Here is a 27,669-nt window from a genome sequence, read left to right as displayed (position 1 = left end):
GTGTATAGAAAGTCAGGTTCCAACTATTTGGTTAAGCTGAAGCTTAAAGATTGTTGATGGGATCAACATATTGAATCATTTTATATAGATTATACAATATACCTCCACTCTGTATCCCATTCCCCTGCCGAATTAGATTAACTCCCACCAATAGAACTAGAACATTCCCCACCCACCCTTACATAAGGATGTTGGTTCTGTTGAGGTCCATGTGCAACCTGTCAGATTTGTACAGGTCCCACCTTCGCTAGAAACTGGCCCGGTGATTTAGGAATCTAGAGCCTTCCCTCCTGCACCAATTCTTCAACCATGCATATCTTTCTGTCCGCTTACTCCTATATTCACTGGCATGTGGCATCAGAAGTAAACTAGTTATTGCAGCTTTTAACACCCTGCTTTTCAACCTGCTATCTAGCTCTCTAAAACATGCAGGACCACATTCCCCTTCCTACTTATGTTGTTCAACCTCTTACTCTTTGCCCACCCCGGTCAGAATACCATAAAGCCACTCAGTCATGTTCTTGATCCTGGCCCTAGGGAGACAACACGGGAGTCATATCTGTGGCTGCAAGGACACTTCTCTCTACCCATCACTACTGAGTCTCCTACCACTAGTTCTTGCTTTCTATCTGCTCTGCACTTGTGCAGCTGGGCTCTGCCTAATAACATTGATGGCTGTAAAGAACTTTGGCAGATCAGGAGTTCATAAAAAGTTCAATTTAAATGTATCTTTCTTTCTTTCTATGATGTGTGATTTTCCATAATAAATTTTCAATTATTTATATTTCCAGGAATTGAATAGAACCATATGTGTCTTACTATCAGTGATACCACTCAGGCTGAATCAGAGGGACTGTGAGTTTAAGTGCCACAGGCAGTCATGAACAAAGTCTAGTACAGCAATTCTGCACAACACTGAGAAGATGATCCACTATCGGAAATGCTCTCTACTGAAAAACATTGGCACAGATTTACAAATGACCACAGTCATTATTCCAATCTAGATTGGAGCTATGCATGGGGTCCCTACAGAGGTTGCACTGTAAGGCACTCTGAAGGTGAATAGCTCCACAGAGGCTGGTATCACATCAGCAAGTCATCCTTTATTTACATATGGACAGTTCTTGACTTTAGTGCTGCATTGTTCTGAGTCAGGTACCAGAGTATCAGCATCTCTGACATTCACCCTTTTTTATCTGTCAGCCAAGGCTCCCTGTTTGAACCAGATTAACAGCTCCAATCAGGGAACCCATATTCTATGAGGTCTACCTCGTTGACCTTGTTGCAATCATTACAGAAGGAATTCCCCAGGAAACTGAATTTTCTACTGAGCAATCCCTCTACATCTGGAATCCTGTGAAGGTCTCTGTTTAAATCCAAGAATTTGGAGGGTTCTGATGAATGTGAGTAGATAATCACTCGGAAAGGGTTAGATGATTAAGTACATAGTCTAGCTACTGCGTAACTACTCAACTGACCCCATACCTATTTTGCCAAACCCAAACTACACAAGTCCCAGAACACTTATACACCTCAGTTACTGACTTGACTCACCCCTCTCTGCACCTGCACCCAACATCCCTTTCCCCGGCTCTGAACCTACCTCCCTTTCTCCCCACGCCAGACCTGCTCTTCTTCACCCCTGGGATCCAGTGACACCCCCTTCCCCTACTCCTGACCTGCCACAACCCGTATTCCTGTTCCAAACCTGATCTGTCTTTGCCACCCTGGGACCTGCCCCACCCTCATATCCCCACTCCAGACCTGATCTGCCTCCACCCCTCTAACCCCCACCCCCTTTGGGCATCCCTCGGGCATCCGTAATAAAAACCAAAAGAACTGCAAATGCTATAAATCTGAAAAAAAAAAACAGAAGTTGCTGGAAAAGCTCAGCAGGTCTGGCAGCATCTGTGAAGAGAAATCCAAGTTTATGTTTTGGGTCCAGTGCAGGTGAATAGAGTGCCAGGATGCAAGGTGGCAATGTGGCCAGGTAAGTAATGCAGTGTTAACGATAGGTCACAAAAACAGAAGTTGCTGGAAAAGCTCAGCAGATCTGAGGAAGGGTCATCGGACCCAAAACGTTAACTCTGTTTCCCTCTCTTGGGCAAATTTGTGTGAGATTACTACTCCTCCCAAAACCTGGTCCATTAACCAACACTCAATCTGTAAATTCAGGTGGATGAATAAACTTCCATGCCACTATTCAAGAAAAGAGAGAATAAATGCTACTATATTTTGGGCATATTTATTCTTCAAATAATATTTGTTGAGAAGATCATTTAGTCATTATCTCTTCGTCGTTTGTGGGACCTTGGTGCATCTAAACTGGCTGCTATGTTTCCTATGTTCAAACAGTGATTAAACTTAAAAAGTGCTCAACTGCACATAGAGGAATTTGAGTCATATTGGCATCATAAAACCAGCTTTAAAAATGCAAGATCTTTCCTCCTCCTTTATACAACAATTTGCTCCTTGAAAATGATGCAAACAGTTGATATTTTCTTGGTCAAATAAAAGCAAAATACTGCGGATGCTGAAAAATCTAAAAGCACAGAGAATGGTGGAGAAACTCAGCAGGTCTGATAGCATCTGTGAAGAGAAAAGTAGAGCTAACGTTTCAAGTCCAGTATGGCGCTTCTTCTTGAATTCTGAAGAAGAGTAATTCCGAACTTGAAATGTTAACGCTGTTTTCCACTCCACAGATGTTGCCGGACCTGCTGAGTTTCTACAGTATTCTCTGGGATATTTTCTTGATATTAACTTATCTCAGATGGCAATGTTGAAGCTATTGAGAAATGTATGAACATTTGCCAGGTTTCAATATGCCAAACAGAGTACACAAGTGCTCACTTCAAGGACATATTCCTGTTTACTTTAGTCCTAAAAGCCGAAATGAAAAATTGACAGAGGAAAGACTCAGGAACTCTCAAGTGGCAACTGAACAGGAACAAGCTGTTTATCAGAACAGATCACTGGTAAACTTATCGTTACCTATCTGGCTGGGATCACCCTAGCTATTAAGGGTGTGTTAAGAAAAATCCAGCTTCTACACAGGAGGACAACTGACTCAATATCTGGTGGGATCAAATCAAATAAAGTGAAATATCTTTTTTGTGCAAGCTTGCCTAACATCTGATAACATACATAAATGGCCTTTAGCTGAATGGCAACATAGCAGCTTTACTTTCCGTTGCTGTCATTGCAGTGAATCACTAAATCTCAGTTGAAAACAATTTCATTAGGCGCTCAGTGAGATGGTAAGACTATGGATTTGTACGGTTAAAGTGTAGGCAAGAAAAGGAGCAAAAATTAGTTACCTGTTGACAACTATGAATCATAGGAAAGACCATGTAGCAAACTATTATTTATGAACAGATGGGGATTATTGGTGGGAAAATGCTTTGAGATATTGTCTTCAAACTCTCCAATGATGAATTTATCGAACATTTGATGAGACGGATTCATAACAGTCAATACATCCAAAATAAAGTTATTATCTGACTCATTTAATTCCATTAGTATGATTTATCTTTGACAAAATGAGCATGCTACACTTCCCTGCATCAGCAGGTTGATGATTTGACTTGGGTAAAATGGATTCTAACTACCTTTCCTTGTCTTCTGCTCTTTTCAGATCTGTTTCTGCCTCATTGCATGTGTCTGTCTCCTTGTTTTATCTCTTTCTGTTCATGGCCAGAAAAGGAAAGCCTGCCAGATCCCCTGCTGAAGCCAGGACCAATGATTCTCCAACACAATGGGTCATTTATCAAGCATTAAGACAAGCTAGTGAAGAACTTGTCATCAACAGTTCATAGGGAAGCTACATCAAAGCAAGCTCATTAGCATCATAACTGCCTATCATTTCAAAGCCCAGTTTATTAAACTCGCGTGAATACCATGCTTTAAAACAGTACATTTAACATTAACATTTTTCTATCCAAACTGGATTTAAATGGTCAAAAGATCACTTTGGCACAATGTAGATAAACCAAAAAGAGAAGCAATGTGGGTGTGGCACAAGAAACTGCTTGAAACCAATAAACACACCATTTCTAAGTCTGGACAGAGCTTCTGCTTTAATTGGAAAAGGTCTTACTGTAAGTGAATTCAGCGGACATCTTTCAATATCGTTACAATTATAAGGTTTATAAGATTCTTATATGTAGGGATTGTATTTTTAAATTTAGAGTAAATGAAGAGCATCAAGAAAACTGGCCCACATAAGTGCTTTTATTGTTAAAGATCAAAGGGAAGCTTGGATTGCTTTACTCAGAAGAAGGTGCACGATATTTATGCTTTGAGACAGAAATACTCATTCCTGAGTATGCCATGAGTAGACTATAAAACTCCCAAAGTCATAGTGAGTGTCCTCAGTATCAGGCTACAAACAGTTGTGCTATAAATTATTCATTGACTTCCGAGATGAAAAGGAGATGGCATTGAAGATAGTTAATTAGCATTTCTACACAGATCTTGGATTAATTTCTTTCATTTGCCATGAGGAAGGGAGCAGAGGAAGCTATTTTGTGATTAGGTTACAGGTTTCCCTACAAATCCATGAATATCACTGAAAAATGGCAGCTTTCTTTTGGGTGTGGTCTTCAGCCATCTGGGAAGCAGAGTACATGTGGCAGATGCAGCACTCCTGCACTGAACCAAAGAAAATGCTGATCTGATTGTTCACAATGTAGCACTTGTCAAAGAGTTTGCACTCACACTGAGGTAACTGAGTTGACGAGGCTCCATTTTTAAAAATGGATTTAGCTTGGCTGGGTTGGAAGACTCTACAGTGAAAGCTCTCACAGCGTAAGTCAGTTCTGGAGTCAGAGATTACTCAGTTGGGAAAGTAAAGAAGAAACAATCAATTTTTGCACAGAATCATTTTGGATTCGTACCTGGAGGAGGAACTGTTCACTTAAGGGATGGTGTAAGATATAAACACAGCAGGAGATTTTTGGATCTAGTAGGAACTGCCAATGCTGGAGAATCTGAGATAACAAGGTGTAGAGCTGGATGAACACAGCAGGCCAAACAGCATCAGAGGAGCTTTTCTGAAGAAGGGTCCAGACCCGAAACAACGAGGTGCAGGGCTGGATGAACACAGCAGGCCAAGCAGCATCATAGGAGCAGAGAGGCTGACATTTCGGGCCTAGACCCTTCATCAGAAAAGGGGGAGGGGAAGGGGGTTCTGAAATAAATAGGGAGAGAGGGGGAGGCGGATAGAAGATGGATAGAGGAGAGGATAGGTGGAGAGGAAACAAACAGGTCGAAGAGGCGGGGATGGGGCCAGTAAAGGTGAGTGTAGGTGGGGAGTTAGGAAGGGGATAGGTCAGTCCAGGGAGGACGGACAGGTCAAGGGGGCGGGATGAGGTTGGTTGGTAGGAGATGGAGGTGCGGCTTGAGGTGGGAGGAGGGGATAGGTGGGAGGAAGAACAGGTTAGGAAGGCAGGGACGAGCTGGACTGGTTTTGGGATGCGGTAGGGGGAGGGGAGATTTTGAAACTTGTGAAATCCACATTGATACCATTGGGCTGCAGGGTTCCCAAGCGGAATATGAGTTGCTGTTCCTGCAACCTTCGGGTGGCATCGTTGTGGCACTGCAGGAGGCCCAGGATGGACATGTCATCTGAGGAATGGGAGGGGGAGTTGAAATGGTTCGCGACTGGGAGGTGCAGTTGTTTATTGCGAACCGAGCGTAGGTGTTCTGCAAAGCAGTCCCCGAGCCTCCGCTTGGTTTCCCCGATGTAGAGGATGCCACACCGGGTACAGCGGATGCAGTATACCACATTAGCAGATGTGCAGGTGAACATCTGCTTGAGGTGGAAAGTCTTCTTGGGGCCTGGGATGGGGGTGAGGGAGGAAGTATGGGGGCAGGTGTAGCACTTCCTGCGGTTGCAGGGAAAAGTGCCGGGTGTGGTGGAGCTGGAGGGGAGGGTGGAGCGGACAAGGGAGTCACGGAGAGAGTGGTCCCTCCGGAAAGCAGATAAGGGTGGGGAGGGAAAGATGTCTTTGGTGGTGGGGTCGGATTGCAGATGGCAGAAGTGTCTGCGCAGACCCGAAACATCAGCTTTCCTGCTCCTCTGATGCTGCTTGGCCTGCTGTGTTCATCCAGTTGTACACCTTGTTATCGCAGGAGATTTTTAGTCATGTTATAAGTTAAATAGGGAACTGCTTCTGTTGTTTAAGTTGCTTACGAAAAGAAATTGTGCTTAGTTAATAGTGTTTTGTTAGGAATTTTTCACAGCAAAAGTGGTAAACTATGAAATCCTGAGCTGTTACTCATTCAGCTATTAACTGGAAGTTTGAACTTCTCATTAGAAGTTATTGCTGTCAGAAGAGATTGTAACAAGAAGAAAGATAGAATTTTAACCCAGCCTGCCACACCAAGAATGCATAATATGGCTAGGTTGAGCACTCAGAAATCCATTCGACTGTTGAAAAAGCTCACCCCTGGGGAAAACATTGCTTAATTGGCAGTTCTGTCAAACGGACAGCATTTATTTATACAGGATTTGAAGTCATTGGGGTATTTGTTGTGGATACTTGAAAATGTCTAGAAGATTGACACTTATATTGATTTGTTGAAAAATGTATTATTTTTAAAAATACATTGTGAACCATCGTCTGCATGGACGTTAAGAAAGTTGAAAATAACTAACTGGTCACTACTTTTATTAAAGCAATTTTACATATCCAATTGGCACTACAGTGTTCATTGCTGCAGTACATTGTACAGTGGGTGTATGGGCTTTGGAGTGCCACATCTTTTATGAGGAGGCATAAGGAGCTATGGGCAGGGTGGATGGCAGTTATAGTGTGGCACTGGGGGCATGAGAAGGACCTTTTGAACTCACCCCTTCCTTTCCGAACATCAAAAAACATTTTTAAAAGGCTGCCGTAAAGATTATGTTGTTTTCCTTTTTGTGCTTTTTTTAAATTGTAGACTGAAATTAGAAAAGAACTGTTTTTTTAAACCAGGGATTGCAAAGATTGCTGCATGGGTTGAAAGCAAACAATTTACTTCATGTCGTCAACATTGTCTGCACAGCTGTTGGCTTTAGCTTGTGGTTGCAGATGAACTGGAGCCAAAGGGTTTTGTGCAAATGGAGCGCTTGTTGGCAATAAGTTGTGGATTGTTTGTGGACTAGTGACCAGTCATCAATGACAAAGGTCTTCCAGCTGTCAACAATTATGTTGAGTTGTCATCAGTTAACTGAAGTCAGCTTGAGGCTGTGAACAAGATACAGAGAAGCTGTTCAAAATAGCACCAGCCCAGGAGCTCACTCTCTGTTTCTTGTAGAAAAGCCAATGTAAGCCTGAAGAAAACCAGTTTATCTTTCTTTCAGCACTTGCTGTAAGTTGTGATGTTTAGTCAATAAGTCAGAGAACTTTAAAAGGTGAAACAGCCACCCAGTATCTCTTGTGAATCAGTGCAAGCATCTAAAAAAAGGTGGAGAATTAACTTTCTGATCAGTACAAGAACCAACTCACAAGATCCTGTGAATGAAGACTGAAGGTAAAGTCACCAAAGTCCAGAGGACCATCGGACTATTCTCTCATTAAAAAGAGATGACTAGTGGTGGTTTAGCATGAGGGTCACCACTCATCAGGCAAGGTCGATATAGTAAGGCCTTCATAGTAACTTCAGCCAGTACGGTCAGTACAATCAACAGAACCTGTTCTGTTAGCATCACTCGGCATCGCAAACAAGCCATCCAGCCAACTGAGCTAACTGACCAGTTGAACCAGCTTTTAGCAAGTTCAATTGACCCTGAGTCCCTTCCCACATCTGTGTAATGGAAGTTCGCAGGTAGGAGGGAAGGTGGTGCACTGGGCACCCAGCCCATTTTACATACCACAACCTCCACCCATCCCCACCAATAAAACACATACCATGGACATGTAATATCCACCCCATGGTTTTGTTAAGTATTTCATCAGAAGTAAAAGTGAGGGTACAGTTTCGCGAATTAATAGCTGCAGGATTGTTGTGAATAATAGAATACCAAAGAACAAAGGTTTGGGAGTTTAAAAGTGTAGTTATAAGTAAATTGAGTTTTTTAAAATTTGTTCATGGAAGGAGGGCATCACTGGCTAGGCCAGCATTTAATGCCAGCCCTAATTGCCCAGAGTCAACCACATTGCGGTGGGTCTGGAGTCACAAGTAGGCCAGACCAGGTAGGGATGGCAGTTTCCTTCCCTAAAGCACATTAGTGAACCAGATGTGTTTTTCCTGACAATCAGCAACAGATTTACAGTCATCATTAGATTAATTCCAGATTTGTATTGAATTCAAATTCCACTATCTGCCATAGCAGGCTTTGATTCCAGGTACGTAGAACATTATCCGGGTCTCTGGATTAACAGCTCAGGATAATACCACTAGGCCACTGCCGCCACAATATCTTACCATAATATATTTACCAGTCCAGCATCAGGTCAATAGTGACACTCCCAACATTATAAACACTGGAAGTGGTAAAGCCATAGAGAAATTTAAAATAAAGGATGAGAATTTTTACATCAAATTATTGTTTAACCAAGATCTGATGGACATTAGCAAGCACAAGAGGATACGGGATAAGGATGTTGTTGGTAGGGGTCAACTCAATCTTTTCTCAAAGTATGCATTTTACAAGACCAATGTTGTTGTTGATCAGCAGTTATGTAAACAAACATCTTTGCAACTCTAATACGAAAAGGAGAGGATCTTACCTAAATGAAAAACAATATGCCTGCCCTCTTCTGCTTTGAATGCTGATATTTATCCTGAAGAAACTGGTGATTCTCCAAACCAGTAGCAGGGAGAAAGTTCAAGACTTTTGTTACTCCAAAGCAGCAGAGTGGAACACTGTATCTACATGGTGCAGAAAATGCAGTGAGTAAATTTCCAAAAGCTATTTTCAATAGCAAATTCAATCCTAAGTATATTATTACGAAAATAAATGCCTGTTTCCCAAATAAAATACAGAGAGAAATTTAAGGAACAAATCATGTTTATACCGTTTGATGATCTAACTCCCTATTATAAAAATTGACAAAAATTACAGGAAGTATGTGTTGGTAACAGTCTTTAGTAATGTCCCCTGCGGTTCATTCTTTAAATCTTATCATGTGAGCAGTGAAAATATGATGGAATGTTCTCAACTCGTGAGGTACATTTAGTCATTAATCAGGAGACTAAAAGCTTAAGATTAGTTTGAAACCTGACAATATATGAAGATAGAGCAGGGATTTCATCGTGGATTTTATCAAAGACCCAGTTTAACAATCTAAATGACTACATTTGGTTAGCGACATTGTAGTACATATTTTTAAAATTATAGGTAACATGCTTCCCTGTCATAGTCTACAACCCCAAATAATAACTATTTTACTGTGAGATTATATCACACTGGGATTGAATTATCTCACATCAAGTTTCTCACCAATTGTTCACAATGTTTACTTTTTTCTAATTTACCATATTTTCTCAGTAATTGAACAAAGTCCACTTTTGAAGAAAATAAGAATATTGCAACATTTTTGAATCGTAAATGGAAATGTTTGCATTCAGAGAGCCCTATGTTCCTCATTCATGAGTCACAGAGAGTTAATATGTACGTAGGGCAAATAATTAGGAAGGTGAATGTTTTTTCCACAAAGGGCTTCTAGTATTAGAGTAGTGTTACTACAATTGGATACAACATCAGCGAAGCCGTGGAGTAATTACTCTGTGCAGTTTTGATTGCCTTGCAAGGTTTTAACTGCCCTAGAGAGGGTGCACAGCGTGTTCACTAGACTAATTCCTGGGTAGTGTCCTATACAGAGAGATTGATTAAATTAGGCCCTTTTTTCACAGACAGCAAACAAACACACTTATGGCAGAGGTAGAGGTCATATGACTGCAGCAAGCCAGCCAATGCACAAAATACAATGGCATTTTTTCAAACATCCCCCTTCTCATAAAAAGAGAAAATTGCATGCGCTGTCATGTTCAGTCACGTTACCCAAAATACAGGGTCAACAATGAAAATGATCATTCGTTAACAATACTGCATGATAATTCGAGACAGTTTCACTTCCATCAGTTGATGTACATAATTGCATACATAGTGTTTAAATCATGCAGCTGTCCTAATGGTTCTTTGTGTGTGTGTGTGTGTGTGTGTGTGTGTGTGTCTGGTATCAGCTCATTCCGAGGGTGATTAATTTGCATTGTCTGGAAACTGCCATTCCCGTAGAGAGTATTGTTGTCGTTATAACTTGTTTATGATCCATTTCTGTTGCTGGAGGACAGTGAACCTCTGGTTCTGGTCGTTCTGTACTCTGTGCTGGTGATGAAATCACAAACTCATGATCAGCTGGATGTCTGCAGTTGCAATGATACATCGTTCATGTTCACTACACACAGTCAAGGTGACAACTGCTCAACACAAGTTTTAACTTCCATATGGCCTGACTCATGTTGAAAATATCGAATGTTTGCATGTTGACTGATTCTCCAATGTTTAGCTGTGGCAATGGCTCAGCAGTTTCATCAAAGTAAACTGTGGCTTCATGTCTAAAAGCAAAATACTGCAGATGCTGGAAATCTGAAACAAACACAAAACAAATGCTGCAGAATCTCAGCGGGTCCGGCAGCTTCTGTGGAGACAGTAACAGAGTTAGTATTTTAGTCTGACATGACTCGAAGACCTGCTCGATTTCTTCAACTTTTTCTGTGTTTGTTTCTGTAGTTGCACCCTGATTTTGTCACACACGCCTGCTAATACTTCTGGCTTCAGCAGTCTTTTCACTTTCAGAAGTGTAGTTTGGGTGTGGCATGACATTAGTCTTTGGACTGGACTACTTCCCAAGCCTTTCAGGACACATTTCTCCAATCAAAGGCTGCCTTTTACAAGTCTGTGCTGGATTATCTCGAACATTTTATGATCCCGTCAGTCATTTTCACTGCTGCCTCAGCCTTTTTGTTAGACTAGTGATGGTGTAGAGATGATGTATAGTGTTGAATTTCCAAACCCTTTATGAAATACTTGAATTCTTCATTCATGAACTGTGGGCCATTGTTACTCATCACAATGTCTGGAATGTTGTCACAAGAGAAGTGTGCTTTCAGGCATTCTGCAATCTCACTGATAGTCTTTGACATCAGATGGTCTAACTCCAGGTAGTCGCAACATTACTGTTCTAAGACAAGGTAACCATGCCTGTGATGGTAAAGAGGTCTACTTCATCCATGATCTGACTGGGATGTCATGTGCCATGAGCAGCTCTTCAGCTTACTTAGTTGGTATCTGTTAAAAGCACTGTATTGGCTGATGTGGTCCTTAGTCTCATTGTCAGTATCACCTTCCTTAAACTAGACTTAACTCCTTGATGATGGGCATGCTTCAACGGCTCTTATCTTACTAGGGATCATGTCTTTATTTCTTTTACACTAAATGGCATCTTACACTATCACTTCATCTCCAAATTGTCACTACTTTCTGCAGAACTTGGAGAGTTGAATTTTGTTGTATAGTTTGCTTGATTTGCATAAGCTGCTTGTCTTTCTGAATAAATGTCCCTGATATATTGATATCTTCTTGAGGTTATTTACCTTTTAATTGTTGGATTGGAAGATGTCACGGTATCTTAACATCCTCAACTTCCATCATAGGGAAGGAATGCTCTCAACAGCATGTTGGGAATGTATGGTTGTTTCCTTTGCTTGTATTTCACACCCAGATGATATCTCTACAGCCATAGTAACAAGCTTGTAGATTTTTTGTTTTAACCATATAGAAGCAGTTTGAGGAGCATGCTTTGAAGTAGCTTGCGGTGAGACTTCACGTTGACTTTGCCTCTCTTTAAACAAGCTCTGTTTCACAATAAAGGACAGTAGTCAGGCCCTTTTCTCAATAAAAGCGTACCACCAATCAGTTTGCATTGGATGTGATGGCACTTGCTGCACAAGGCTTCCTCCAAGCCCTGCCTCACCGACATTTTACTGCAAGGTGACTTCATCATTGAATTCGTTGTACCTCAACACTGGCATTGTCATCAGCAATTGTTTGACCTGGGGAAAAGTTGCTTCTTGTACCACCGCACACTTAGCAGTGAGCTTGCAGAGTTTACACCTAGATGACAAACTAAGTTAGAACTTTTCTAAATAAATCACATATCCAACAAATCATTGCCCTGCTTTCACATCTGTCATAACTGCTGTAGTTTTCACCTTGTCAGGATACAAATGAGGTCTTTTTGCTATCAGTATATAACCTTTGAACTTGACTTCAGAATTCTTCAATTGCACAATTTTCTTCCTCATCTTGAGGTTTGTCTATTATCTCTCTCTAGCGGGTGCACTCAATTCTGAGTGAGGTCTCGATGGTTTCTTTCAGTGTGTCCCTGTATCAATCGACGGGCAGATCATCCACAATAGTTTCACTTTCAAGTTGTTTGCATTGATACTCTTCTGGAATCATAGAAATGGGCATGTCCTACAATCTGTAACTTCTAAATGTCATCCAGAATGTAGTTTAAAAAAACTGCTGCTTTCATTCACTTTCATTGCCAGTGACCATCAACAAATCAATAACAGAAAAACATCTTTACTTTGGCCAGTTTTGGCAAAATTTCTTTATTGATTGGCGTGAAGTAGTATCTCTTCAAAGCTTCATTAAAATCTTTTCATTTGTGTGTCTAAGAAAGTTTGAAGAACAGTCATACCAGACTTGAAACATCAACTGTTTCTCTTTCCATTTATGCTGCCAGACCTGCTGAGTTCCTCCAGTGTTTCCAGTGTTTGTTTCTCTTAGTGTTCCAGTTTTATTTCGCCACTAACATGATTTAATCTAGTCTGAAGGATTTGTCAGTTTCTTGGCTATTCCCTTCTTTTCCAGCTTTTCCATCTTGTCTTTCTGGCTGGATTTGAGGTAGCTGGATCCCTCCTTAGCTGCATTGGTCTCACGTTCTCATCCAACTCAAGATAATATTCACCAGAAAGACATTCCAGACCTGCAAACGCTCTTTATAAAAGAAAAAGAACTCTTTCTAGGATACACTTTTAAAAACAAGCTACCAGAAATTATTCTAAGTGTACTATGCAATGAGAAAGGAATAACTGGTAATGTAGTTGTGAGAGACCTCTTGGGAATGAGGGGCCATTATATAATAGACTTCTCATTAAGATGGTAGTTGATTCGGAGACTAGGTTCCTGAATCTTAATAAAGGCAACTACAATAGTAAGAGGCATCTGTTGGCTATGTCAGATTGGGAAGTGTTACTGGCGGGAATGACAGTGCATCGGCAGTTGTAAGTAGTCAAAGAGTGAATGGACGAACTACAATTGTTTATTTCCATCTCGCACAAGAGTCCAAAGAGAACAGTGCAAAACCATGGCTTACAAGGGAAATTAGAGATTGTATTAGATGCAAAACAAGAGGCATACAATTTGGCAAGAAAAAGCAATAGACCTGAGGATTGAGAACAGTTTAGAAGTCAGCAAAGGATGACCAAGGGATTGATTAAGAAGGAAAAAAAAGGATGAGATTAAGTTTGTGGAGAACATAGGAACTGACTGTAAGAACTTCTATGGGTATGTGGAGAGAAAAAGATTGATGAAAACTAATGTAAATCCTTTACAGTAAGAAAAAGGGGAATTTATAATGGGAAACAAAGAAATGGCTGATGAACCAAATTCATACTTTGCTTCTGTCTTCACAAAGGAGGACATGAATAAGGTACCAGAAATAACGGGGAATATAGGGTTTGGTGAGAGGAATGAACTGAATAAGTTTGCATTAGTAGAGAAAAGGTACTGGAGATATTGATGGGACTGAAGCCTGATAAATCCCCAGGGCCTGATAATCTACATCACAGATTATGTAAGGAAGTAGCCCCAGAAACAGTGGATGCATTGCTAGTCACCTTTCGAGATTCTTTAGGTGCTACAGATTAGAGGGAACTAATGTAACGCACTATTTAAAAAGGGAGGTAGAGAGAAAACAGTGAATTATAGACTACTGAGACTATTTCCGTAGCGGGGAAGATGCTAGAGTCCATTAACAAGGATTTTATAGCAGAGCACTTAGGAAACAGTGGTAGAATCAGATGCAGTTGGCATTAATTTTCGAAAGGGAAATCATGCTTGACAAATCTACTGGAATTCTTTGAGGATGTAACTAGTACAGTTGATCAGGGAGAGTCAATGAATGTGATTTATTTGGCCTTTCAGAAGGCTTTTGACAAGTTCCACATATGAGATTAATGTGTAAAATTGAAGTGCATGGGATTGGGGTGATGTATTGAGATGGATAGAAAATTAGTTGACAAACAGGAAACAAAGTAGGAATAAATGTTTTTATTTTCCAAATGGCAAGCAGTGACCTGGGTGCCAGAGGGATTGGTACTAGGAACCCGGATATTCACAATATATGTTAATCATTTAGATGAGGGAACTAAATGTAATACCTCAAAATTTGCAAATGACACAAAGTTGGGTGGAAGGATGAACTGTGAGGCAGGTGCAGAGATGTTATAATGTGATTTGAACAGGCTGAATGTGCAGGCAAATGCATGGCAGATGCAGTATAATGTGGATTATTGTGAAGTTATCTGCTTTAGTAGCAAAAATAGGAAGGCAGATTACTATCTGAATGTCTGCAAATTGAGAGAATGGAATGTTCAGTGAGAGGTAGGTGCCCTCATACACCAGTTCTGATACAAGTGCACATGTTCAGCAGGCAATAAGGAAGGCGAAGTGTAAACTGCCCTTCATTGTGAGAGGATTCAAATCGAGGAACAAGGCATTGGTGAGGTCACATCTAGAATATTGTGTGCAGTTTACGTCTCCTTATCTGAGGAAGGATGTTCTTGCTATCAAGGGAATGCAGCGAAGGTTTACAAAATTGATTCCTAGGATGGCAGGACTGACAAATGAGGAGCAATTAGGTTAGGATTGTATTCACTGGAGTTTGGAAGTCTATAAAAGTCTATAAAATTCTAACAGTACTAGGCAGGTTAGATGCGAGAAGAATGTTCCCGATAGTGGTCCAGAACCAGAGGTCACAGTTTAAGGATAAAAAGTAAACCTTTTAGGACTGAGATGAAGAAAAATTTCTTCATCCAGACAGTGGTGAGCATGTGGAATTCACTACCAGCAAGAGTGGTTGAGGCCAATACATTATGTGTTTTCAAGAAGGAGACTAATGGGATCAAGGAATATGGGGGGAGGTGGGATTAGAGTATTGTCTGTCATGTGTCTATCCTTGGCATGCTGCAGTGTTCCAGTGAATCACAGCGCAAGCTGAAGGAACAACATCTCATCTTTAGGCTAGGCACTTTACAGCCTTCTGGACTTAATATTGAGCTCAACACCTTCAAATTGTGAAGCTTTACTTGTTATAGTCTGTTATCATGCCCTTTCTCCCCTCCCCTCATTCAGGTCAGACTGGCTGTCCTTTCAAGTCTGGCAGGAGACACAGCATTGTTCTGCCATTCTCACATTCCGATCACTTAATCTGAACTATCAACATCTTCTCTCTACCAGCACCCTACACCCACTACCCCCACAACCAACCCCCAAAAGTGTATAATCGACTCCATTTTCTCCCCCTTGGTCCAGGAACTCCCCACCTACGTCCATCCCCTCCACCTCCTCCAAAACTTCCGATTCCCTGGTCCCCAACACCTCAACTTTACCATGACGTCCAGTCCCTATACACTTGCAGTCCCCATGCAGATGGCCTAAAGGCCACCCGCTTCTTCCTGTCCCGCAGGCCCAACCAGTCCCCCTCCACTGACACCCTTATCTGTTTAGCTAAACTCGTCCTCACCCTTAACAACTTCTCCTGCAATTCCTCCCACTTCCTACAGACAAAAGGGGTGGCCATTGGTATCCACATGGGCCCAAGCTATGCCTGCCTCTTTGTAGGTTACGTGGAACAATCCCTCTTCCATTCCTACACTGGCCCTAAACACCACCTCTTCCTCCGTTATATCGATGACTGTATCGGTGCTGCCTCATGCTCCCATGAGGAGCTCGAACAGTTCATCCACTTCACTAACACCTTCCACCCCAACCTTAAGTTCACCTGGACCATCTCCGATACCTCTCTCTCCTGGACCTCTCTATTTCCATCTCTGGCAACCACCTGGAAACTGATATCGATTTCAAACCTACCGACTCCCACAGCTACCTAGAATACACCTCCTCTCACCCACCTTCCTGCAAAAAGGCCATCCCCTATTCCCAATTCCTTCGCCTCCACTGCATCTGCTCCCAGATGTCCTCGTTTTTCAAGGACTGCAACTTCCCCTCCACAGTGGTCAAAAACGCCCTCGACTGTGTCTCTTGCATTTCCTGCAACTCATCGCTCACACCCCCGCCCCGCAATAACAACCAAAACAGAATCCCCCTCGTCCTCACGTAGCACCCCACCAACCTCCGGATCCAACGCATCATCCTCCGACACTTCTGCCATCTGCAATCCGACCCCACTACCAAAGACATTTATCCCTCCCCACCCTTATCTGCTTTCCGGAGGGACCACTCTCTCCGTGACTCCCTTGTCCGCTCCACACTCCCCACCAGCCCCACCACACCCAGCACTTTTCCCTGCAGGAGGTGTTACACCTGCCCCTACACCTCCCCCCTCACCCCCATTCCAGGCCCTAAGAAGACCTTCCACATCAAACAGTTGTTGATAGTTCAGATGCACATCTGCTAATGTGGTATACTGTATCTGCTGTTCCCGTTGTGGCCTCCTCTACATCGGGGTAACCAAGCGGAGGCTTTGGGACCGCTTTGCAGAACACCTACACTCGGTTCGCAATAAACAACTGCACCTCCCAGTCGCCACATTTCAACTCCCCCTCCCACTCCTTGGACGACATGTCCATCCTGGGCCTCCTGCAGTGCCACAACGATGCCACCTGAAGGTTGAAGGAACAGCATTTCATATTTCGCTTGGGAAACCCGCAGCCCAATGGTATCAATGTGGACTTCACAAGCTTCAAAATCTCCCCTCCCCCGACCGCATCCCAAAACTAGCCCAGCTTGTACCCGCCTCCCTAACCTGTCCTCCCACTTATCCACTCCTCCCACCTCAAGCCCCACACCCATCTCCTACCTACCAGCCTCATCCCGCCTCCTTGACCTGTCCGTCCTCCCTGAACCGACCTATCCCCTCCCTATCTCCCCACCTACATTCACCTTTACTGGCTCCAACCCCGCCTCCTTAACCTGTCTGTCCCCTCTCCACCTATCTTCTCCTTTATCCATCTTCTATCTGCCTCCCCCTTTCTCCCCATTTATTTCAGAATCCCCTTCCCCTCCCCCATTTCTGAAGAAGGGTCTAGACCTGAAACGTCAGCTTTCCTGCTCCTCTGATGCTGCTTGGCCTGCTGTGTTCATCCAGCTCTACACCTTGTTACCTCAGATTCTCCAGCATCGGCAGTTCCTACTATCTCTGTAGCATAAATGTTGTCCCCCCTACACTTTACTTCAGCTCTGATGAAGAGTCATCTAGACTCGAAACATGAGCTTGCTCTCTCTCTATGTGTGCTATCTGACCCGCTGTGATCTCCAGCATTTGTTGTTTTTAGTACAGATTCCAGCAAATGCAGTAATTTTCTCCTATATCAGATGACATAGTTTCTTTAGATTCAGATCATTTCTTTTCAAAGATGCATTGGGGCTCTCCAAGATCAATATTTACACACCAACAAGCATTAATTAAACAGGTTATTATCGCATTGAGATCTGTGGGATCCTGACTACAATTCAAAGATACTTTGTTGGCTGTAAAGCACTTCCAGACATCCTAAGAACTGTAACATGTGAAATATAAATGTGAAATATAAAGTCTTTCCTTATTCTCAAACATTACAGGACAAATTTCAATATTCTTGTTCAAATGAAGTTTTGTGTTGAGAGACCTTTTTAAGTACAGTCCATGTATGTAGATGTCTGCAAGTGAATCAAAAGTCACTCTCAATTACAATGCACACCTGGTGTATCTTTATTTTGTCTTTTAAGAAAGGGGCAAAGGAGACTTTGGTGGTGATTTCTAAATATCTGTCAAACCATGTTTCTTTCCTCCTTCAAGTCAATCCTTAAAACATTGGGAATCTAGCACTCTTCTCCCATAGCATCGCCTAATGTAACTCAATGTCCAGCTACCTTTGCCAGCTCTCCTGGGAAGGGTAGAAATTGTTGGAGAAAGTCAGCAAGTCTGGCAGCATCTGTGGAGAGAAAACAGTTAACAATTAAGTCCACTGACCCTTCTTCAGAACCTTTCTTCTGAAGATGGGTCACTGGATTTGAAACACAAACTCTGTTTTCTCCCCTCAGGTGCTGCCAGACCTGCTGAGTTTCTCCAGAAATTTCTGTTTTTATTTCAGATCTTCAGCATCCACAACTTAGAACCAAAAGTCTTTCACTGTGTTAAAGGTGCTAAATACATGTATGTTATTGATGTTAACATTGTTGGTCTGTCCCTTACTGAATGTAAACAATTTTAATGGCCTAGATTGATTTCTTACAATGAGCTGCTTGTGCACTCTCAACAGGTCACTGATCAGGTGGAGTGAGAAATGTAATGCAGTTGAGTTAAAGATGGGGAGAAATCCGAAACAAGCCACACAGGGCCACCCAATAGAGGAAGCATGGCTGATCTTTTCCTTAAGATGAAAAGGAAGATTCATTATTTTATAAAGATTTTTTGCAAGATCTTCAACCTTTAAGAATATGAGCCTTGACTACTCTACCACAATTACCAAATGGAGGATAGTGAGCACCACAAGTAATGGCCATTGGTACTTCAAAATTACAGTGGAACTTAATGACTTCATAGGATCCCAAATTGCATGAGATGTTGAATTTCTCACCTATTTGTGATGAGGACCAGCACTACCTAATTCAAGGTCCTGTCCAAAATGCTAGTAGTCTGATCATCTTGCAAAGCCATCAATCTCAAAAGTGACTACTGGACTATCAACATCGCCCTCTCTACTCTTCACAAACAACCCATAGAGACTGATCCATATCAGTCTTCATGGAGGAAAATACAGAAAACCTCCAAGAAATACTAAGCAACTAAGAAGCTAAGGCACTGAGAAAGATCAGTATTAATGAGCAGATAGCACTTGCATAGCTTCAGACAGACTACCTTCAGAGTGGTGAATGAGATGGCTAGAGAAATAGTGGATGCATGGGTGGTTATCTTTGAAAGTTCTGTCCGTTCTGGAAAAATGCCTGCAGACTGGAAATATAAGTGTAACCCACTATTCCAACATGGCAGCAGAAGAGGATATTTCAGCCAGAGCTCGTCTGCTCTGTCCGTTTCTTTCTTTCTTTTCTCTCGTTGTGTTTCTTTTCTTCTCGTCTACACTCCGTGCCTCCTGTGGACCCAGTGAGGCAACCTCATGGCCTGGCCCAGCCCATGGCGATATCTCGGCCTGGTCTCTCGTTGGCACATGGCCGTGTCTCGGCGGCCCATGGACATTCCCCTGGCCCAGCATGGCAGTGTTTTGGACTGGTCTCTCGGCCCGGCGTGGCAGTATCTTAGCCTGGTCTCTCGACCCGGCATGGCAGTATCTTAGCCTGGTCTCTCAGCCTGGCGTGGCAGTATCTTGGCCCGGTCTCTCGGCCCGGCATGGCAGTATCTTGGCTCTGTCTCTCGGCCCGGTGTGGCTGTATCTTAGCCCAGTCTCTCGGCCCAGCGTGGCAGTATTATCGTAGTAGCGGTGTCTTGGCCCGGTCTCTTGACCCGGCGTAGCAGTGTCTTGGCCCGGTCTCTCGGCCCGGTCTGGTGAAATCACAGTGTGCACGTGAGTCCTGCCCAGGCATGTTCCAGAGGCACCAACAGGAGAACAGGGAGGTGGCACCTTCAGCTGGAGCAATGGCATCGTAGCCCGACATGGGAAGAGTTAGGGTTACGGAGCTCCCCTGATATCTGTGGCAGTGGCGCTGAGAACAGGCATCTGAGGTCTCCCAGAGAGCAAGCAAAGCAAAGGACTCAAAGACTGTTTAACTTTTAACTTTATTCCTTTATTTTTCTGGTTTATATTAAGAAGGATTTTAATATTAACAATTACTTTATTTCTTTATTTTTCTACTCATTCTACAAAGGTAATGCTTAACTTTTTTTTAAACTTTGTTTCTTTTACTACTTTGTACCTCAGTTTTTTGTACCGAGGTAACTTTCTACCTAAGATCATACCATGTGTGGCGCCATTAGACATGTTTCACAATACTTCCGTGGTCCTGTACTTGAGTACACATGACAATAAAATCTAAATCTAAACCTATTTTAGAAGGGAGGCAGAGGGAGAATTGGGAACTACAGGCCTGTTGGTCTGATGTCAGCAGTTGGGAAAATGTTAGAATTTATTATAAAGGATATGACAACTTTAACTTTAGAAAAAACCGTAAATCAGCAGTTACCTCCGATTTATGAAAGGGCACTCAAGTGTGACAAACCTGTAGAGTTATTAATAAGGTCCCAGACAGTAGGTTAGTAAAAAGAATTAGAGAACAGTGGATGGGATAATGTACGAAAATGGGTTCAGAATTTGTTTACAATCAGAAAGCAGGGAGTTAGAATATTTATTCAATCTCAGGACAGCAGGTCAATGGGATACCATAAGGGTCAGCACCAAGACCACTCTATGTCAATGATTTAGATCTGGACATCAAGTGTAATATTTATGAACAAGAACAAAGTTGCTGGAAAAGCTCAGCAGATCTGGCAGCATCTGTGAAGGAAAAATCAGAGTTAACATTTTAGGTACAGTGACCCTTCCTCAGGACTAGATTTATTAACTTTTATGAATTTGTTGATGACCCGAAACTATATGGGAATGTAAGTTTAGGAGGCTGATAGGAGGCTTCAAGGGGATTTGAATGGTCAAGAATATGGTACAGGGAATACGATGCAAGTGTGTTTTGGGATCACTTTGATAAATGAAAAGAAAAGATAGAATGGGCCACATAATCTAGTGAACAGACAGTCTTTGGAGAAGCGCAGCCTAGAATCATGAATTCAGATATGTGGAATCCCTGATGCAGATGTTATAGGAATTTCACGGAAATTCAAAGTTCTGACAGGAAATTCCCTTGCATGTGGACCCCTCCAAAAAAGTCCCTGAAGTCAGAAACTTCAGAGGGTTCTGACTCAGTTAAATCCCAAAGTTACCCAGGAAGGTTAGAGGATTAAAAATCTAGTCTAACTCCTGGATAGCTATGAAACTACTCCCCGCTTCATCACTAAGCCCCTCACCTACACTTTCTCTAACTCCTAACGCTCCCAGATCTCTAATAACCAACCCCAATGACATGACCCAATTCCACTTACCACTCCATCCAAACTCAACTTGACACATCCTTCCCATCACTCCATGCTAACCTCTCCCCCGACCAACCCAAGCAAACCAGCAGCTGACCAGAACCGGAACTCCTTCCCATTGGCATGACTCCACCCCAGACCTGACACAACCCCTTCACTGATCTGACACCCAGGCCTTATGACCAACTCTCTCACCCTCAGTTTGATGTAACCCTACCACCACCAATGGTCTGACCACTCTGGACTGGGCATCAACTCTATTCTACATTGCCAGTCTAATGCCACCCCAAGCCAGACCAGAAACTCCCAACCCCAATCTGACAGTACCTCTCCCCACCCCCACAACCATGATCCACCCCTGGCTTAACCCTTGCAATCTGGCATCCTACCTACCTGACATTGCATGCTACTGATCTCACCCACCTGGCATCCTAACTCCTCCCTCACATGTCAACCTATCGCTACACATACTTCATCCTTTGTCAGGTGCTACCAGACTAATTGACTATGCTGCTGCACATTTAAATCAAAATAGAGCTCACTTGTTGCTGCAAAAGATGGCGTGGTTTCTGCAAAGATCTGCCACACTGCTGGATTCCTGGACAGGTTCATAACAGGAGGCGCTTGACACAGGAACTTCCAGTACAAGAGATATCTAAAGGTAAGTGGATAATTTTAATCAGATCAGCTTCAGAAATAGGGTTCCTCTCTTTAATCAGAATATCCGAGCCAATATTTCAAAAATGGTGAGAGTTGGGAAATGTTGAGTCCAAAGGAACCTGTGGGTCCTTGTTAATGAGTCACTAACAGTCAGCATGCAGGTGCTGCAAGCAATTAGGAAGGTAAATGGTGTGTTGGCTTTCATTGGAAAGGAATTGGAGTACAGAAGTAAAGATGTGTTACTGCAATTGTATGAAGTTCAAACCTGGAGTGTCATATACTCCTTATCCAAGTTATGTAGTACAATGGAAGCCCACTAGATTAATCCCCTTGACAGCAGGATTGACTTTGAAGAGTGACTGAGAAAATGGACCTGTATTCTTTGAAAAAACAATTGAAAGAACTATGCATACTGTAAATCAGAAACTGAAATACAGATTTCTGGAAAAGCTCAGCAGGTCTGGCAGCATCTGTGGAGAGAAATCAGAGTTAACGTTTCGGGTGAGGAAGGGTTACTCGACTCAAAACATTAACTCTGATTTCTCTCCACAGATGTTGCCAGACCTGCTGAGCTTTTCCAGCAATTTCTGCTTTTGTTCCTGTATTCTTTGAAGTTCTAAGAATGAGTAGCGATCTCATTGAAACCTACAAAAATTCTGACACCACATGAAAGGGTAGATGTAGGTAGAATGTTTGCTCTGCCTGCCTGCTACAACTGGATTGGACAGCAACTACCTTGTCTTCAATGTTGGCCATAGAAAATCACAGTTGGTAGCATCACTATATTGAAGTCAGTCCCATGCCCTGGAAGATGCCATTGGAGCAGGGGCTAGATCTAAGTAACAGCAATTATAGATGGGGAATATGGATCAGTGCTGGATCCCTAATCAAAACTAAAGCTTGGGGTGGTCACTGCAGAGGTGCATTGAGGAAAAGTTTCTGTCTAAGACTTTTCAACCATACTACACCTCTTGGGCTGTGTACCGTACAAAGAGTGTACATTATAAAACAAAAGTATTGAAAATGTATTGAGGCACCTCAGTGTGGAAGACAGTGTACAGAGGACATAGAATGTCTATTGCACTGTCTGTAGTTTCTAATTTGAAATATTTTGTTCTCGGATTTAACAAGCTGACATGAAATGTACTTGGTAAATACTAAGACTATTGCTGTAGCGAAACATGCTATTTTAGGACAGTCATAGATAGCAAGAACTGCAGATGCTGGAGTCAGAGACAACACAGTATGGTGCTAGAGGAACACAGCAGGCCAGGCAGCATTAGAGGAGCAGGAAAATCGACGTTTCGGGTCGGGACCCTTCATCAGAACTGGGGAGGGGAATGGGAGCTGGGAAATAAATAGAGGGAGTGGGGTGGGGCTGAGGAAACATAGGTGGGATGGTGATAGGTGGTTGCAGGTAGGGGGTAGTGGGGATTGGTGAGTGGGATGGGTGGGAAGGACTCCTCCTCACCCATCTGCCTCACCCTTCCCACTGACCAATCCCCACTACCCCCTACCTGCTACCACCTATCACCATCCCACCTATTTTCCTCAGCCCCACCCCTCCTCCCTCTATTTATTTCCCAGTTCCGTTACCCCAGTTCTAATAAAGGGTCCTGACCCAAAATGTCGACTTTCCTGCTCCTCTAATGCTGCCTGGCCTGCTGTGTTCCTCCAGCTCTACACTAATTTAGGACAAGTTAAATTTTTCTGCAAGTTCTGTAATATTCAAGTCAAATGATTTTTAAATGTGTTTGTTTACAGATTTTATGAATAAAGTGTTTTTATTTCCAAAAATATAATGCTGGACCACTTCTCAACATGAGAGGAGAAAACGGAGATGATGCTGGAATTGGGTTCGGACAGCTACAAGCAGAGTCACCATGCAGCACAAGCACTTAAAACAATTCAAATGATCATAATGATTTATGAGGTTTGTGATTTACTGATGCTAAATGATGACTGAAAGACATGCTAGTACTCTAGCTGCACCATGCCTAATTTAAACACATGCTGTTTTAAAGAGGGCATTGCTTCAGAGCTGTTTTAGCGGTTCACTGAGTTAAAGAAATCACTCCAGTAGCCATTTTCAATAGGATTGTGTCAGGGGTTATTTCTTTTTGAATTGCTGCACTATCTATAGTACCTGACTGTTTAAGAGTCAAGTCATGCTTCTTTGAAATGCATCTCAATTTGCTTTTCAGATGTGACCTCAAAACTATTGAGTAGAGACAAATGTTGTAGAAAGACAATGGAGTATCGAAAGAAAGGAAACTCCAAACATGCACTTTCTTTTTAAGTTTTGATACAGACCAGTTACAGCGATGTAAAGTGGGAATACCGAGAGCCACAGCCTATTACTCTGAATAGTGTTTGTCGATCACTTCCTTTCCAGCCTGAATGTCAATCAAACCACAAAAACTAATCTTTCACCAAAAGGTGTCTTTTTAAAGCAATCTAAAGATGTAGGGTTAATTCACTGCTTTCCCATTAAGCCAACTGGATAAAAGAGAAATCGCTATGGAGATGCTTTCAGAACCCTGCACCTTATTATCGGTTTCGATTATTTCAACTCCCTTTCACTGTTGAAGGAGCAACACTTCTTTTCACAAATGCAAGTTATTTGACGCTGGTTCCTAAGGATACAGCAACATACATGGAAGATGCTTTTACTCTCAGTAGGTTTAAATTTTAAATAGAACCAGTCAAGTTTTGCCCACATGAATTGAATACTCCTCTTTGTGTGAGTAGTTAAAGCCTATACAGATTGAATTTAAAAAGAATGCATCTGTCTAATTACTGGAGTGAGTGAAAACAGTTGATGTGGTGCAAAACCTCAGTACAGATTTTGTAATAATCATCCTTAGTTGTAAATCACTAAACTTGGAGGATGGAAAGAAAATACATGCAATGCTACACAATTGTCTGAAACCATGACCCTTAAAATAGTTAAAAGAAAACCACCTTTAAATTCCAATTCTCATATGCAACATAGCTAACGATATTTGACAGGAAATCCACATGCTTTGGAAAGCAGATAAAACATTTGAACCAAGCATCCCTGCACTCATTCCACTTGAAGAATAATTGCTAGTGGAATGTTTGCAGCTGCTTACAGCTGGAAACCATTAACCATCATCACAACAATTTGTAGCTGAACAAAATAATTAAACAGATTGTTTTCAAGTCCTACTACTGTGGGCACTCAAATTGTTATGCTAAAAAATGCATTCCTAAATTAAGAAAATGATTCATGTTAAACTGATCAATAATGAGCATGGAATTCACTCCATTTATGTATCTTCCCTTCTTCAGCAGTTCCTTGATGATGACTTACTTCCACTCCAGTATCATGGGTCTTGAGGTGACTAAACAGTTCAATACTGGGTTAATACACCCTGCCACACGTGGAGTTGGTGATGTTTGAGCAGGCGGAGTTGTGGAATGCTCAGGTTTTCACACAATCTTTCTGCTGTTGACCCTGGCCTTCGCTTGGATCTGTATCACACTTGTCTTACACTCAGTAAATTTAGACACTCGCTGATCAAAAATAAGGCATTTGGTAACTGAGTCAGCTTATCTCACTTGGCAAAATGCACCTGCTGGCTTAAATTTCCAGCCTGGGATAGTTAATAACATCCAGGATTAAACTATCACTCATCCACTTGGGATGAGGGCAGAATGCAGTTGCCAACAGGGTAGGCCTCGCTGCCCACCACCTCATAGTAAAGTGGCAGGGAAATGATTTTAGGTAGTCTTTATGAGAGGGAAAGGAGGAAAATGCAGGGTAGACCATGAGCTTTGTTATGAGAGCTTGAGGAAGATTCCTGCTCCTCCTGAAACCACAAACAGAAATGCTTTTCCTTATGTGGAGGTCCACCTTCTCACCCACTGCTGACTTCCTTCAACAAGACAGGAAATGCATGGTGGATTCCTATCTCAAGTCTCTAAACCATTGGGGTCCTAATAAAATACCAAATCATGCAAATTCACAGGACTCCTGCTGCCTTTATGCAGCTAACTAATCACATAAAAAGTATTGTGCATTAAGCAAATACAGGGAAATGGAAACAGAAGGGTCTAGGCCCGAAACGTCAGCCTCTCTGCTCCTATGATGCTGCTTGGCCTGCTGTGTTCATCCAGCCCTGTACCTTGTTGTCTCTAAGACAAATTGTTTACCCAGATTTTCTCTGTGCATCAACATCTTGTATTTTATGTAACTCCTATAATGTAATAAAGGATCCCAATTCGCTTCATAAAAACATTAAAATTCACAGTGTAACACCAAAGCAAATAAGGAGATATTAGATCAAAAGGTCTGGCAGCACCTTTGAAGAAAAATCAGAGTTAATGTTTTGGGTCTGGTTCTGACCCGAAACATTAACTCTGATTTTTCTTCACAGATGCTGCCAGACCTGCTGATTTTTTTTCTAGCAACTACTGTTTTTGTTCCTGATTAATAGCATACACAGTTCTTTCGGTTTTTAAGGAGATATTAGGTTACATGACCAAAAGCTTCAGTGAAGAGATAGGGTTTAATACGTCTTAAAGGAGGAAACTGAGGGGAGAAGTAGAGAGGGATAGAGAGGGAATCCACAGTTTAGGATGTAGAGAACTGACAGACTGGTCAGCAATGGTGGAGCTATCAAAATTAAGGATGCACAATAAACTAGAAGTAGAAGGAACAGAGATACTTTACAGTGTTGTGGAGTTGGAGGAAATTCCAGAGATGTGGGGAAGGCTAGACCAGGGAGGATTTGAACACAAAAATGCAAGGATGTTCCTGGGAACCAATGTAGATCAACAAACAGGGGTGATCAGACTTGTTGCGAGTTAAAGCACAAACAGCTAGGTTTTAGATGGCCTCAAGTTCACAGAAAATAGAATGTGACAGATCAGCCAGGGTGCATTAGAATAGTGAAATCTCAAGGTAACAAAGTCGAGAACTGAACTGCCTCCACCATCTCCCCATCTGCCCATAACACCCATGTTTTCTGTGTCTGTGTTTCTCTTTGTGTGTTAGAGAGGGCATGTTATAAGGAGGTTAGAGTTTGTTATGATGGTTCATAATTCTTCAGGTGTATTTAGAATCTATTTATTTGTAATAAAAATTCATTCTTGTCAAGTACTGAAACCGAGGCCATGATTTTTGTCACTATGGGTCTAAAAAAGCACATCATTTGCGGAATTTTGCTACTCTTTAGTTTGTCATTTATGTAAACGATTTGGATGAGAATTTAGGATGCATGGTTAGTAAGTTTGCAGGTGGTATTGTTGACAGTGAAGAAGGTTATCTAAGATTACAAAGGGATCTTGATCAATTCGGCTAATGGGGTGAGGAGTGGCAGATGGAGTTTAATTTGGATAAATGCAAGGTATTGCATTTTGTTAAAACAAACAAGGGTAAGACTTACACAGTTAATGATAGGCCCTGAGTAGTATTGTCAAACAGAGACCTAGGGGTTCAGGTATGTAGTTCTTTGAAAATTGCATCACACGTAGACAGGGTGGTTAAGAAAGCTTTCAGGACGCTTGTCTTCATTGGTCAGACCATTGATTATAGCAACTGGGACACCATGTTGAGGTTGTACAGGACATTGGTGAGGTCACTTTTGGAGTCCTGTGTACAGTTTTGGTCACCCTGCTATAGGAAGAATATTATCAAATTGGAGAGGGTTCAGAAAAGATTTACCAG

At 42.1% G+C, this 27,669-nt stretch overlaps 1 protein-coding gene across 1 annotated transcript in view; it reads right to left on the bottom strand.

Moving 5' to 3' along the window:
* The window catches only part of mylka (myosin, light chain kinase a), a 376,415-nt gene that overhangs the window by 298,392 nt on the left and 50,354 nt on the right, over positions 1 to 27,669 (bottom strand). Inside the window, exons 2-3 of the mRNA XM_048599211.1 lie at positions 21,857 to 21,969; positions 8,715 to 8,856 (exon numbers count right to left, since the gene is read on the bottom strand). The gene's annotated coding sequence lies outside the window, so the exon portion shown is untranslated. The remainder of the gene's footprint in view (positions 1 to 8,714; positions 8,857 to 21,856; positions 21,970 to 27,669) is intronic.

Source organism: Rhincodon typus, chromosome 7, assembly GCF_021869965.1.
Source record: "Rhincodon typus isolate 14 chromosome 7, sRhiTyp1.1, whole genome shotgun sequence".
Lineage (NCBI taxonomy): Eukaryota > Metazoa > Chordata > Chondrichthyes > Orectolobiformes > Rhincodontidae > Rhincodon > Rhincodon typus.
Note: the sequence above shows the minus strand (reverse complement) of the source record. Positions and strands in the feature narration are given on the sequence as shown.